This window comes from Theobroma cacao, chromosome 7, assembly GCF_053813885.1.
Source record: "Theobroma cacao isolate CCN51 chromosome 7, ASM5381388v1, whole genome shotgun sequence".
Classification (NCBI taxonomy): Eukaryota; Viridiplantae; Streptophyta; class Magnoliopsida; order Malvales; family Malvaceae; genus Theobroma; species Theobroma cacao.
Window position 1 is genome coordinate 5518497 of NC_142645.1, and position 16558 is coordinate 5535054.

Sequence of the window (16558 nt, forward strand, 5' to 3'; positions counted from 1 at the left end):
TTTGATTCCCATTCTTGGACTTCAATTCGTCTCTAGCTTTTGTTATGTCTGAAAATGTTAAGTCATATACAGACAATGATGGATTATAAATAAATGATAAATTACTGTATAAACTTACCAAAACAAGAGTCATGTTAATTATAATTATATTTCAATCCCAGGAAATGACACCCTTAAAATTCAAAATGATGGATTAAAAGTTTTAGGATTTACAGATTCTTAGGCTCTTGTACTTCTAGCTTTTGTCATCTTTCAAGAATGAGTCATATAGAATGGTTATCACGCATCAGAACACAAGCATTTGAAAGAAAGGAAATAATCATAAGCTACCAAAATAGAAGACAATGCCTAAAAAAATAAATCATGTCATGCATATTTGAGCAGTCATTCAAAGATTAGAAAATTTTATTTAGTTTCTGATAAACCATCTGTGTTAATCCACATCCATCAAATTTAGTCCAGACACTATTGGAACTAAGCATCGGTGTCTGTTCTCCATGAAAACAGAATGTAGACCTCATTACCTATAAAAAGGATGCTTCTGTGCACACTTTAAGCGCCAAAAGCAATTCAAACACTTGCTAAACCAGAAAGAAAGATGGCAATTAAGTCTGCAATCTCACTAGCATTCATCAGCTCAGTCATTCTGATGCTAATTGTTGGTATCGATGCTGGTGGCATAGCAATCTACTGGGGTCAGAATGGAAATGAGGGTACATTGGCAGAGACGTGTGCCACAGGCAACTATGACTTTGTGAACATAGCTTTCCTTCCAACCTTTGGCAATGGTCAGACTCCCATGATCAACCTTGCTGGTCATTGTGATCCTTACAGCAATGGATGCACTAGTTTAGGCTCTGACATCAAATCATGTCAAGCAAAAGGAATAAAAGTAATGCTTTCACTTGGAGGAGGAGCAGGGAGCTACTACCTTGCCTCATCCAAGGATGCTCGACAGGTTGCAACCTATTTGTGGAACAACTTCTTGGGGGGGACAATCCTCCTCTCGCCCTCTAGGAGATGCTGTCTTGGATGGAATTGATTTTGATATTGAAGGAGGAACAAACCAACATTGGGATGATCTTGCAAGCTACCTCTCCAGGTATAGCACACATGGTAAGAAAGTATACTTGACAGCAGCTCCTCAGTGCCCATTCCCTGATGCTTGGGTTGGGGGTGCCCTTAAGACTGGCCTTTTTGACTATGTTTGGGTGCAATTCTATAACAACCGTCAATGCCAATACACACCAGGTGATATTGCAAACCTAGAAGATGCATGGAAACAATGGACTACAGATGTTCCTGCTACCAAAATTTTCTTAGGACTTCCTGCATCACCTGAGGCAGCTGGTAGTGGCTTTATCCCTGTATCCGATCTTACTTCTCAAGTACTTCCTGCCATCAAAGATTCTGCCAAGTATGGAGGCGTGATGCTGTGGTCTAAGTACTATGATGATCAAAGTGGATACAGTTCTGCCATTAAAAATGATGTCTAGAAGAGTTTGTCTCTCTGTTCTATTTGTATTAATGTCTATGTTTAATGTTTAATGTAATGGAAGTATGTATTACATGTTTAAAACTTCTCCTCGCTTTTGAACTGAAGGCCTCATATTAGAGTTGTGAATTTATGATATAATTATGTTTTACACAACAACACAAACATGACTATAAACGAATTAAAATATCACAGCCTATAGCTTGCATGTTTCACCGTTCACTATGTGTGCTTGGACCTTTCATCAGTCCAAGTTACCTGAACTTACAAACTGCCAATATATGCATAATACACCATGTTGGATCATTTTGTCCCAGATGGCCAAATGTTTTCCTTCCGATTTTAGTACAGTAGCATATGTAACATAGTAAGAGCATTATTTCACCATTTTGTCATAAATAATTATTGATCCGGAGTATTGTCAAAAACTGAAATAATAAAATTAAGCCATAGTTGGCAAAGGGAAAGATGCAAATGCCAGAAACACAGGCAAATTTTATACATACATGCACATATATTTGTATATAGCTTAATATAAACAGAAGACATTCTCACCCCTCCATAGTAAATTCTTGCAAGAAGATCAATAATTTACCATGATGGAAGACCAGAACATATATAGAAAAAAGAATTTTTTTCTGACATTAGAATATAACAGAAACTGATTCGTGGTATCTCCTAAAGAAAAAAAACCAAAACTCATCTGGAATTACAGGATAGCAATCAGCATCTTGGTTTTATGTTTGTGCAAGTTCTACTAGCAAAAATTCCAGCTTGAGGAGGGGCTTCTTTAAGAATATAATGCAGTTGTGACTGTTTTTCCTTCTCCTGTTTTATTGAAGGATTGGCCATACACGGATACACCTTTGTTGTTTTGCTTTGCTGCTATCTTTTAACCTGTCCTTCTATTTTTACATTATGATCATTTCTGGACAGCGTAGCTCTTTGTCCTTTTTGCTGGCTGTCTTTCTTTCTATATTTATGGATCTCCCCTGAGAAAAGAGAGTTGGGACTATTTTCTGAGTAGCATCGGTCATTGAAATAATGATAAGACTTCATCATACAATAATATCTTCTATCAGTTACAAACAGAATATGACGGTGCCTAATTTTTGTAACAAGATCAGCCAAAAATATTTGGCATACAGAGATAGACAATGCTGCCTTCCAAATACAGTAATTTTCTGTCCAAGAGAAGAAGCACCATGTCATTTGGTATGAATTAGCGCATGGATCCTTAGCACTGATGCCACAAGCAGGAGGATTTTGTCTGCCAGCAACAGTAGGCTTCACTTTAGAACACTTGGATGTGGCCTTCGCCTAATAATGATTATAGGAGCAAACTGAAGGTCCTAAAGGCAACCATGTAGCCAATATATTTAAACTAATTTATTTATTTTAAAATATAAAAAAAATTAGTTAAAATTATATGGCCTTGACACAAAGGTTTAAACTAATTCATGGATGTGTCTTGCTGTAAACGAGGATATTGGATAACAACCGGTCTTATTTTGGAGTATAGGGTCTCATGTTGATCTCTAAAGAGTTCTTAACAATGAATTTGTGGTAGTGAGCTGATAGGGTAGAGGAATTGATAACTGTTTAGGGTTTTTTGTTTTTGGGTTTGTGCTGCCATCTGCATTTTGAGCAATTAATGATATGTTGCAAATATACAGGGACCCAAACAACTAAAGCTAGAGTTTTTTAAGTCTTTGACTTACGTAGCTTAAGATTTTGGGTGAATACTAACTATTGGGTGGATAATAAAACAACTGCTTGCTTTAAAAAAAAAAGGAATTATTTCAAGTAAATGCCTTTGGATTTGGGTAACTAAACTTAGCAGTGATGTCACAAGGAGGAGGATTTTGTTTGCCTGCTGGCTTCACATTTGAACACTCGGGTGTAGTATGGTCTTCAGTTCCGTTGCAAGAACGATCAATGTCACCAATCCACAATTATGAAAACAAAAAAAAATGAGTTGGTGTTAAATTGAATATCTGTATAGTGTTTAGGTTGTATCGCAAATAAGGGTGAGTAAAATTGGTCTTGATCAAAGACTTAACCGGACCGAATGTGATTTGGGTAAATTGATTCTGTTTAATTGATCCATTAGGTCTATTGGTTCAAAAAGCTTGATTTAATTGGCTTATTTGATTGGTTTTCGATTTTAAATTTTTTGAACTGAATCGATGAATAAATCAAACTAATATTTTATGTATAAATTAGTATATATAATATTATATATATTATTTTTAAATTTATATAAACTATATAGTTTCATTACTAATTGTCATTCCATATTTTATAATTATGGATGAATTTTATTAAATTTAATATTGTAATTTGCAAAAGATATGACAAAATTTTGGTCTTTTTAGTCTAAAACTGAACCAACCGAACCAATTCGATATTTAGTCTATTTAGTTCTCTATTACGTTTGGTTGGTTCTGATTGGTTTTTTAAAAATATTTATCTATTTGGTTTTTAAATACGATGGACTGAATAGGCCAATTGCTCACTCTTAGTCCCAAATAGGTGTTAATAGTTGAGATCTGGTGTTAAGTTGAATATTTATAGTGTGCAGGTTGTGTCCCAAATAGGTGTTAACAGTTGAGATCTGGTGTTAAGTTGAATACCTGTAGCATAGGAATTTCCCATGTTGTACAATAATTAAGCATGTTTCTTTGGTAATAGTTGAGATATGGTGTGAAGATGAATATGTGTACAATGTCAAAAGGTGAATGCTATGGTGCTAAGATACCTGACCTCATGCTGCCAAAGCTAAGGGGTTGGATACTTTTCGTAAACTTGCTCAGCTTGAATTATAGTTAGAGCTTTATAATGAAATCATCACTTATCAAAAAACAACGTGGAATTTGAAAATTCAAAAATTACATTTTAATTATTCTTAAATTAGTTTTAGAAATTATTGGATCATTTTTGTTATAAAATTTCACAAGTTTAAGTTATATAAATTTTATTGAAATTTTACATGAATAAAAATATTTTCATGTTAATAGATTTTGTAAAGATTCATCTAATTACTTAAAATTAATATTAAAATACAAACCTATCTTAATGATTCAATTGAAAGGGATTTTCCCCCATTCCCAACCCCTCTTCTATCTCTTCCTTATTTTAGTTATCTATCACACTAAAAAGTAATGCTTTTACTTAAAAGAAGAACAAGGCCTATTTAAACCTTATTTGATCAATTTTAATTGGTCAAAATACCCACTAAGTCCATATATGCATGCATTTTGTTCAATTTAGTTCTTGCACTCAAAATCGAAGCAATTTAATCCATTGATTTTGAGAATTGCTCCAATTTAATCACTATCCCTAACGGCATCCAATTTGACCGTTAAAAATGATGACGTTACCGTTGATGTGGCAAGCAAGGGTGGATCGGATTGCTGATGTGACAGTTCCACGTCAGCATGTCAAGGTGACATTACACTACCACATAACCATTTAGGCGTGGGTTGCGAACATGGCACTGCTAGTGTGTGTTGCTGACATGGCACTACCACATTAGCATACAAAGGTGACGTGGTACTGCCACACCAAAATGTCATAGGTGATGTGGTAGTGCCATATCACCAGTTGTTTTTGGGTTGATGACGCGGCACTACCATGTCAGCATGTTAAGGTAACATGGCAATGCCACATCACCATCTTCTTCTTTTCGTTCTTTTCATTAAAAGATTATGCAATTGCTAAGGTTCGAACCTAGGACCTCTAGCACACTAAAGCCCTTACCACCACACCTAATCTTTTTCTTCAATTAGTTCTTGCTTTAGTTTGCTTTCTTCTTTTCTTCCTTCTTATTTTTTTGCTTTCTTTCTCCAACTGGTGACGTGGTAGTATCACTTCATAACCCAAATCAAGATGATGAAGTGGCACTACCACATCACCCTTGCATGCTGATATGGCACTCCCATGTTTGCAACACACACTTAAATGGTGATGTGGTAGTGTCACGTCAACAACCTATACTCAAATAGTGATGTGGCAACGCCACATCATTTTGACATGCTGACATGGCAATGCCATGTTAGTAATTCGAGCCACTTTTGCTTGCCATGTCAGCATTGTGTGCCACATCAACGCTGACATCATCATTTTTAATGGTGAAATTGGATGTTGTTAGGGGGAGAGACTAAATTAGAGTAAGTCTCAAAATTTAGGGACTAAATTGATTCGATTTTGAGTACATTGATTAAATTGAACAAAATGAATGGGTATAAGGACTTGGTGTGTATTTTGACTAATTTTAATTACATTTTAATAAAGCTTCTAATCCACAAGCAAGTGGATTTTATTTGCCAGCAACAGTAGGCTTAACATTAAGATACTCGAATGTAAAAGGGTCACGCTTCTAGTGGGGAACCATATGAATCCCATATTGAAGAGATTGTATGCTATCAATGGGTAGAGCCATAAATCCCACAATAAGGGCAGATGTCATTGTCTTAAAGGGAAGCCATGAATCTCACATCGGTTGTGATACTAAAATGAGACTAGGTGTCACGATCCTCTTGTGGACGTGAATCCCACATCATTGAGATAATGCTCATAACGGATAAAGTCACAAAGTCCCATATTGAAGAAAAACTCCCAGCGGGGGATAAGGGTGGATGTCATGGTCCTAGATAGGGGAGCCATGGATTCCACATTTGGCTATGTACTAGAGACTGAGCATATAAGGGTTCACACCACTAGGGCTGTGCAAACGGGTAGTTTAGTTAGTTTGGTTATTGGATATCTAGTAACCGAACTAACAAAATTCATCTATGAAACTAACTGAAATCGAACCAAAGTGAAGAGCTAACCGAACTAATTGAAATCGAACTAACTCGGTTAGTTCGGTTCGGTTACTGAAAATCGAACTTAATCATTTTTTTTTCTAATTCTTGTTTGCCTTCTGAATTTTTAGGCACATTTTGCAGAGGGAAGCAACTTTGACTTCCAAAAATACATAAAAAGAGCATTGGAAAAGGACTTTGCAGTGGTTGTGGGAATAAAGTTGGTTTTTGATAAGAAATCTTGATGTTTCCCTCCATATTAAACCCAATAGAATAAAGTTAATAATAATAGAAAGATAACATTAAAACTACAATCACAAACAAAACCATGAACTCTTTCAGACAATAGCATTGGCAGCACTTGCAATTCTAGGCCACAAATCGGCACACTCCTTTCCAATGGGACCAGTGATAGTAGATCCTGAGAATACCAAATCAATGAACCTAAATAAGTTTCAAATATCAAATCCAACAACATATCAATTTATGCTCGTGAACCGCAAATCAACAATAAAGGCATTGACATAAATAGCCTAAAAAAATGGTAATTCCACTACATCGAAGGCAGCAACAATCACAGAGAAAAAATCCATCTCTCAAGTCATGTTTGGGAAACCATACTTCTAAAAAAGATAACTGATGTTTCTCAGGTTCTATGATAACTTGGAAGAATAGAAAAGAAAATCTTTACAAAATCAGTGAATGGTCTCCTTTTCATAATTTAGATTTGGCAGCAACAAATTTGCAGGAAAATTTCTACACTAGTGACTTGATTTCACATTTGACATTGCAAGAGCAAGAGAACCAAACCATTAAATGAACTTCATCTAAAAACCACCCAAAACAACCTAAACAGCAGAGCAGAATTTTGCATTTGACTTCATAATTCAAAACAAGCACTATTATGCACTTGAAAATATGAAAATAGATTGAAGAGATAAGTTGGTCTACCTTTCATTTCTCCATTGGGGTTGACAATGACACCAGCATTATCTACAAACAAATAAACAAACCCAAACTATTAAACTCAGTTCATTAAAATCATTAATGAACTTTTATTATTATCTAAGTGATAATAAAAGAAATCTAAGTGATAGAGCTTAAGTGATTAATTATTATTATCTAAGTGATAATAAAAGAAATCTAAGTGATAGAGCTTAAGTGATTAATTATTATTATCTAGAGTACGTACTAATTATTAATGCATTGCAATTTTTTTCAGTTAATTTTACATAATTGACTTGGGCTTATTTTTATGCAGTTTTCAATTATGATCCATCGATGCACAATTTGGCAGTAGTTGACATCCAAGGCTACAAGAGGCAAGAGCTGCTCTGCTTCTCCAACCTCTGAGGTTTACAGCATTGGAAATGATGCAATCAAACTATCAAAGGGACGAAACTATTTCATTTGCAGCATCCCAAGTCATTGTGATGGGGGTTTGAAGATTGTTGTTGATGCTTCTTAAGTTATAAAGTGTGGCTTCATTACTCAAACCTTAATCTACTCTCAAATATGGTTTTCTTGAATAAATAGTTGGTGTCAATTAATAAGCGGTTGCTTTTGCTTGCTGCCATGTAAAATAGTATTGTAGAAGTAACTGTATACATGCAGAATTTCCTTGTACTCCTATATATTTCTAATAGCTTCCTAGGGGAGGAATTTTGTAGTAATTTCATGCATTAAAGAGGAAGTATGAGTTAGACCAAGTCATTTAATGCACTGCAAAAGAAAAAAATGAAAACTAAAGAAATTATCATCAATAAAGACTAAACTTTTTCAAGAATAAGATAATATAAAATTGTTAATTTGATAAATATTAAAGAGTATATTTATCAAGTACTAAACATTATTTGATTACCTTAAAGATTATCAAGTACATTGTCCATTGTAATCTTTGACAACTCTACAATACATAAACAAGAAAGTAAGAAATAAAGCAATTACATATTAACAATTAAAACAACAAAAATGAAATGATGATATAAATAAAATACTTACCTTCATCAACTTTATCAAGCTCTGCCAAATCATTCTTAGTGTCATGAAGATAATAAGAAGGTCCACGTAGCCAATCTTGAGCACATATAAGGGCTAGCACCATCTTAGGCATTAAAGAACTCCTATATGCATCAAGCACACGACCACCGGTCCTAAAAACTGATTCTGAAGCAATTGTGGATGGAGGAATCGCTAATACATCATGAGCTAGTAGGGCAAGAGTAGGATACCTATGACGATTGAGTTTCCACCAAATGAGAACATCAAAGTCATCACTATCAGTTGCATCAGGCTCATTTAAACTCAAATACTTCTCCAATTCTGACTTATCCTCTTCCCTACCAATTGCAATCTTATATCTTTTAAATTCATTCAGAAGAGCAACACTAGCACTAGAGTCAATATCATCATCCACTTCAGAAATTTGGCTCACTTGGGATTGGCTACAATCACCAAATTTCTCAGGAAAAGGTTGTACATTTTTTTGGTATTCAACAAGTAACTTTTCCATTGTTTTTTTCAAAGTCACACAAATTGATGAAGCCTGCTCATTCGAATACATTTTCCTCAAACAAAACTCCACAAACACAAGTTTCTTCCTTGGATCAAGAATAGAGGCAATATAAAGCAGCTTATTCATTTTCTCTATATTTCCCCAATACTTATCAAATTTCTCTTGCATTTTCTTTGCCATTGTTTGCAACTCAACATCAACATGTCTTTGTCTATCTCTCAAAATGCAATAAATACCACAAATATCATCAAGAAAAGTATTAATAGTGGCATAAGAAGTACCTGAAACTTTTACTATGAGTGTGTAAAAATGTTTCAAGAAAAGATTCAACCATTTCACATTTTCCCAATCTTCATGTTCAGGTATCCCATCTCCCATCAACAAATCAATTCTATACTGAGAATCAGCTTCCTTGAATAAATTAAAGGCTTCTTCAAACTTTTGAGCTATTTCTAACATCAAGTAAGTGGAGTTCCATCGAGTACTAACATCCAAAGACAACAAATTTTTTGATTGAATATTTGCAGACTCAACACATTCTTTGAACTTTGCTAACCTAGCAGGTGATGGTCTCACGTATCTAACTGCCTCTCTAATACAAGCAATTGAATGATTCATTTTCTTTAATCCATCAGTGACAATGAGATTAATGATATGTGCAATGCATCTCATATGTAGAAATTTGCTTTTTAAAAAGCTATTTCCTGTTAAGTTAAATTTTTTCTTCAAATATGCTATTGCAACATCATTGGAACTAGCATTATCAACAGTAACAGTGAAAACCTTACCAATCCCCCAATCACGCAAACATTTATCAATCATTTTCCCAATGGCCTCACCTTTGTGACTATAAATGGGACAAAAGTTTAAAATTCTTTTGTGTAATTTTCAATCATTGTCTATAAAGTGAGCCGTAAGACACAAATAATTCTCTCTTTGAATTGATGTCCATGTGTCTGTGGTCAGAGAAACTCTAAAAGAAGATGTTCTCAATATATGTTTGAAATGGTTTTTTCCATCAACAAAAAGGTTAAAGCAATCTCTAGCAACAGTCCATCAGGATGGCACAATAAACCTAGGACATGAAATTGCTACAAATTCTTTAAATCCTTCCCCTTCTATAAATCTGAAAGGTAACTCATCTCTGATGATCATCTTAGCTAGAGACTTTCTAATGGCTTCTTGACTAAATTTTGAAGTTCCTACTAACCCATCCCCTGAATGAAAAGCTAACTCAATTTGAGCAGAATCATTAGCAGAACTAGGAAACTTTTTGCAAGAACTCATGTAATTCTTCAATGAAGTTGTGCCATTATATTTAGTATTAGTGGAAAGTACCCTATCACAATAATTACATCTAGCTTTTTGTTCACCTTGATCATTGACGAATCTGGTGAAGTGTTTCCAAACTTCCGACCTCGGTGGAAGTGCTTTTCGTTTCTTAGAATTGACAGCATCACTCTCATTAGTGGATATTATAGTTTGTTGTGTAGTTGGTGTTGGTGAGGATGACAGCATGCCAATAGGAGAAGCGGACTGCGTAGTAACATCACTAGGAGTAGGAGCTGGATTATCACTTTCGCTTGCTATTTAAATCTTCAACCTATCACTCAAAAAGAATTAATTAATTAGCAAATATGTTATTCAAGAATGAAAAATCTATTAAAGAATCTATCACTAATAGCACATAATAAAAATACATGTGCAAATATAATCATTTAATCTATGTTCCACTCTTTTCTTTTCTGTTGATCAATATCTAGTCTCTTTTTTCTGTTGATCATATTTTATAACAAATAAAAAGCAGATTAAAAAAATACCAATTGAAAAAATATTGTCAAAAGGATTGGATTTGGAGTATTATCGGATAAGAGGAACGGATCATTAATTAGCATTAAAAATAATTAAATTTAAGAGAAGACCTCTTTTAGTTTTGGATGGAATGAATAGGTGTAAAGATGATAAAGACGGTAACTATAAATAAATAAAAGCTAATTTCCATCTCAGACTTTAACCGAGGTGTACATGCATTGTTTAGGAATTTGGAAGGAGGTACACAAGTTACAAAGAGGTTTACACCTTTGAACATTAAGATATATCATAGAATTGTTCCAACCTTTTTTAAGAGTATTTATTTAATCAAACCCCAGCTCCCAACTTGGCAAATGTAGCTTACAAACAAATATTGATTTGTTTTTTGGGATTAAATAAATGAGATTTTACAATACGTAATTAAGAGGTTGTTTGGATGCCTTAATGAATTATGGAGATTAGACTAACAAACAATTTGCAAATGAAGAGCAAAAGCTAGCTGTCATCATTGCAATATAATCAATAGACATAACAAACTGATTCTAGCAATTAGGTTGAATATACTCCTAGATCATCAAAGTAGTAATGAGAATAGAAGGATTATACTTATAGTTATTAAACAAAATCATTTGAAATTCGAGACTTGACCTCTTTTCAAGACAATGGTTTCCTCACAAAGGTTTGAATCTCGTCTACTTCAACAGAAGGTATTTTCCTTTTATATTGTGAAAGTGTGATAATTCACATTTAACAAGTGACAAATGCCGTATTCAGCAAAAGGCAAAAGGATAGAAAAGCATATTAGATTCTCGTTCAAACATAACTTTTCGAAGCAATCTTAATCCAAGTAGAAAATTTTCATCTCATTTCTCAACAAATTCTTTTGACAATTATGGGGAAAAAAAAAAAAGAGGGAGAGAATATTAATTTATTCGAGGAAACAAGCATCCAGCATCACTTAAACCGTATGAAAAACTCTTTAAATTTTGCAAAAACTATGTTGGATTAGATATGAGTTGCCAACACTTTGGAGTTTGGAGACCAATTATTCATATACTTTAAAACCATTTTATAACAGTTTACTAAGTTGGAAAAGGAATTCTCTTTAGGTAGTTTAGGTTCTTTTGCATCTTTGTTGTGGCAACAACTGGCTTGTTAATGCTAAAACCCAAAGATACCTTTTATGTGTGGCTGCGTGGACCTCTGAAGGGGAAAAAACGATGACCATAAATTTGGTTTTAGAATCAACAAATTTCCAATACAATATCTAGCTTAAATTCAATGAATAGTATTTGTATAAACCCAAAAAAAGTTACCAATAACTTGATGTGGGAAGGCTCGGAAAGCTGAAGAAAGAATGGCAGTGACCGACAGTCGACAGCGACAGAAGTAGAAACCAAAAAGGCAAAAACTGTGAGATCGTGAGAGTAGAGATGGTAGTGACCGACAATCGATAGAAGTTGAAAGCAGTGATCGATCGGTAGTTGGCACTCGACAGAAGCAGTCAAGCAGAAATCAAAAAGGCAAGGGTGAGACCGTGAGAATGGAGATGGAAGGCAATAGTCGGGTAGTAGCAGTAGGCAAAAACTAAGGGCCAAAAGAATTAGGTTTTTAGGTTTAGGAATTTTTAAAGGGAAATTTCCAAACTACCCTTTTTAGGTTCGGTTAGTTCGATTAGCAATTTCTCTAACTGAAATCGAACCGAAATAATTTCATTACCTGAATTAACCGAATCGAACTAACCGAACTCTAAACTAGCCGAACTCAGTTTAATTTGGTTCGGTTTGATTTTGCTCACCCCTACACACCACTTTTAACTTGTGAAGTGCCTTTTGTGAGACAAAACTGTGAGGCCAGCGAGCCAAAGAGGACAATGCCTCACAAGAGTTGGTATGGACTATAATAATTGGTATCAGAGCAGACTTTGAGTACTAGCAATGTGCTATTAAGGATAGTGGACCCTTGGTGAAGTGGGGGAGGATTCACGGTCCTTGCGTGGACTTGAATCCCACATCGTTGATAATGCTCCCAACGGGTAGAGTCACAAAGTCCCACATCAAAAACAAACTCCTAGTGGAAAGTAAGGGTGGATGCCATGGTCCTAGAAAGGGAAGCGATGAACCCCACATTGGCTATGTACTAGAGTGATACTGGGCATATAAGGGTTCACACCACCTTTAACCTGTGAAGAGCTTTTTTTGGACAAAAAAGTTAGGTGAACGGGCCAAAGCGGACAATACGTCACAAGGGTTGGTGTGGACTGTGACACTAGCTGTCACAATCCCATCAAGAAGATCTAAATCTCACATCAAAGAGAATACATGGTCCTAGCAGGAAGCCATAAATCCCACATCGAATAGAATCTCCTAAAGGGGAGTTAATGAAATATGTCATGGTCTTAAATGAGAGCTATGAATCCCACACAAGTTGTATACTATAGTGATACAAGGTATTTAAGAGTTCATATCACCTTTATCCTGTGAGATGTATCTTTTGGACAAAACTGTGAAGCTAGCGAGACAAAACGAATAATACCTTGCAAGTTGGTGTTGGAGTGGACAGTGACATTGGACAGTTAAGTATTTATACCATCTTCAACTTGTGAGGAGTTTCTTGTGAGATAAAATTGTGAGGCTAAAGAGTCAAAGCAAACAATACCTTTAAGTTTAGTGTTGGAATGGACCTTGACACAAGACCTTTAGTTTTGTTGTAAGAATAATCAATTATCAATGTCACCAATCCCACATTGATTATTTACTTTACAATTATGAAAAAACAAAACAAATGAGTTATTAATGAGAATGAATAATACCACATCAACTAAATATTGTAAACGCCTACATTAAATGAGTGGGGTGAATTGGTTCCTGCTTGAAGATGGATTGGGTTATTGAAGTTGATGTCCAGTGAGATAGGGAGACTAACTGGTTGATATTCTTAGTTTTGTTCTGTCTAGGGGGATTATGTTTTGGACAACAGGCTCATTGGAGGGTGCTTTGATTATTGGAAAAGCTTGCAGGTCACTTTGTTCGTGACTTTAGTGGCAAGTGCAAGGCATGGCAGTGACTTCAAGCTCTTGAGCACCATAAGCTTATGAAGAGAGTTTAGCAGCTTTCAATGGTGGTTCCTTTCCATGATTTCGATTCTTGTCGGGAAAAGGAGGTGTTCTGAGTCTTTTGAGGATTTTGAGAATTTGAAGCTGATGTTGTTGGTATGCTACTTAAGCCTACCTTTCTGTTGTGTCTGTGCAAGAGCCTAAACGTCATTGGGATGTCTGAGAATGGCTTTGAGGGTAAGAGTCCTTGTTGATGGCAATTATAAGGACCTTGGATGATATTGCTTGCAGACTATTTGGAAAACAATAGAAAGTTTTGTTTTTGCTAGTTTAGGATTTCGATGAGGTTTTGGTGGTGGCAGGAACAGTAGACTCGTTCCTTTTTGATTTCCAAGTCTTGTTGTTCTTTTGCTGATCCTCTTTTTTTGATATGGTTTAGGTTTTTTATTGGTTTTTTTTTCTTGGTTCTGTTTTGTGGTTCCTTTATGGAAAAAGGGTTGTTATTTTTTGTTTTTTTTAAGCAATCAAGAAGAACTTGGAATCATGAAAGACTTGCTGTTGATGTTTCAATATAGGTTTTTAAGAAAAGGGTAGAAAGTTTCCTATTGGTTTGTTTGCTCAACAAGGAAGGAAATTGCTACTAAACTATGTGAAGCAGTTTCCTATTACTGTTGTACATATTCTTATCTTGGCACAAGCCTGATGTTTCATGCCAGGTAAAGTCTTTAGCAATAAATTAAAAGATTTTGGATGGCATGGTAGCTTAATGCTAATAAAACCACCTTTCAAAAAAAAAAATACCACATCGACTGAATAACTATTTACTGTAGATGTTTATAAACACCTACATTACTAGCATCATTGCTCACACTTGTAACCTCGTAATAGCTATCAAGCTATTAATCATTCATACAAAGAGAATGTGAAAGAAAATTGTTACAAGGTAATTGGCTTTCTAGAAAATTTTTTACTAGAGAACGTGAAAGAAAATTGTTATAGGCTAATTGGCTTTCTTGAAATTTGGGTATGGTAGTCACTACTCATGCAAAGAGAATGTGAAAGAAAATTATTGCTACTATAACTAGTTCTTCAGCCAATGATTCATTATTTTATGATCATGAAGAAGAGGGAATTGAAGCTGGTCCTATGTCTCAGATGTCATTCATAAAGCAATAAATTCAAAAGCTAATGACATTCTTTGATAAGAATGCATTAAGTAATGATGGTGATAAGGTCATTCCTTGAAATATTCTACAGGCAAACAAGCCTTCTCTTGCCGAGCTTAGCAACATAAGCTCATAACCTGAGTAGGGGCATTATGGTGATGGAACACAAGTTTGATTCAGTGATTCAGATCCAGTGTGGTCTAATTCGAGCTTGCCCATTGAAAGTCAAAAGTTGTTCCATGGGAATTAAGTGAAGACTCAAGGTCTCGTGGTTCCTAAAGTGGTGTGTACTATGCAAGGTGAGTTTCATAAAGTAGCAAAGACCACCTGCTCTTGGTAGTGGAAGGATAACAAGCCTGCACACCTTGGATCCAACATAGCTCATTAGGTTGACCTAGACCATCATCTTTTTTTTTTTTAAAAAAAGAAGACTTTCTTTTGTTAATTCAAACTTGGTAGTTATAATTTCTGAACATACTTGTTTCAATACCACTCATAATGTTCTAGTTAAAGTTAAACATGCACATAGCATCATGATAAAACAACATTCTTGGATCATAGACACTAGTGCAATAAATCATATAACTTGTTCTCTAGAATTTTTTAGTTATGCCAAACTAGGTCACAATTTTTTGATAGAATTACCAAATAATGCTAACGCTATTGTGTCACATATAGGGACTATGAAGTTCACTTCTTCTTTAGCTCTCCAAAATGTTCTTTGTGTACCTACTTTTAAATTCAATTTAATGTCAGTTAGTAAACTTACTAGCTCAAAGAAAAACTTTCTTCTCTTTATTGATTCTTGCTGTGTTATTCAAGACCTTATCTCATGAACAATGACTAGGGTTACTAGGGTCTTTGTAGGCTTATATTTCAGGCAAGAGAATCAAGATGAATAATATCTTTCTTAATTCAACTTTGACAATCTTGTTAAACATTTTTTTGGTGCTCCTTACCATGAACAGCTATCTCAGCCACCAGTTCCACCCTCTGGCCCCGTCAAACCATTTACTAGCCTCACCTCCCAACTGGCCACATAACGGAGGCGTTACCCAAATTTTCCAATACCCACCCATCCAGTAAGCCCCACTGCACATCCCCCAACCATGAATCTCTACAACCACCCAAAAGCCATTCCAAAGAGACCTCGGCAACAATTGGCGTTCGTCCCTTCACTCCATTTTTGTTATGAATCTCAGTAAAAGAGTGACTAGACAAGGACTAAAAGACTTCTTTGATGTCTATGGGGAAGTGCGTGATGTCTTCATCTCTCTTAAACAAAATCCCAACAAAACCACCACCTTTGCCTTTGTCCGCTACAAAATGACATGGGAAATGGAAAGAGCCATCTTGCAAAGCAACGATAGAAAGCTAGATGGATACTATTTAATGGTCAAGAAAGCTGACTTTAGTTGGGATCAAAGAAGGAAAACCCACTCCAACAGGCACCCATCTATTCAAAGAAAACCAAACACACCAAGAAATCAAACTAATCAAAACCTTTTACCCCAACTCTTTCGTCCTAACTCTCCAAGGGATTGGATAACCTACCTTCAAGCCTTGCAAAACAAAAGCCCTACTTGACCTCCAACACATACCAGCTTCACCATTGATATCGACCAGGAAGAGTTTGAATGGCTAAATCAAAGTGTAGTCGAGACCCTCTCAAGCTATGTTCACCACGAAATCCTTCAAGACATTTTT

General features: G+C 35.3%; 1 non-coding gene and 3 pseudogenes across 1 annotated transcript; 3 read left to right on the forward strand and 1 right to left on the reverse strand.

Annotated features, from left to right (window-relative positions):
- The first annotated feature begins 598 nt into the window (after positions 1–598).
- On the forward strand, positions 599–1496 carry LOC18593973 (hevamine-A-like; annotated as a pseudogene).
- Positions 1497–6161: 4665 nt separating this feature from the next.
- Positions 6162–7771, forward strand: LOC148761535 (chemocyanin pseudogene; annotated as a pseudogene).
- Positions 7772–8165: 394 nt separating this feature from the next.
- LOC108660992 (zinc finger BED domain-containing protein RICESLEEPER 2-like) lies at positions 8166–10336 on the reverse strand (annotated as a pseudogene).
- A 4624-nt stretch (positions 10337–14960) lies between these two features.
- On the forward strand, positions 14961–15261 carry LOC148761536 (signal recognition particle RNA). Its single transcript, XR_016027759.1, has one exon.
- Positions 15262–16558: the final 1297 nt, after the last annotated feature.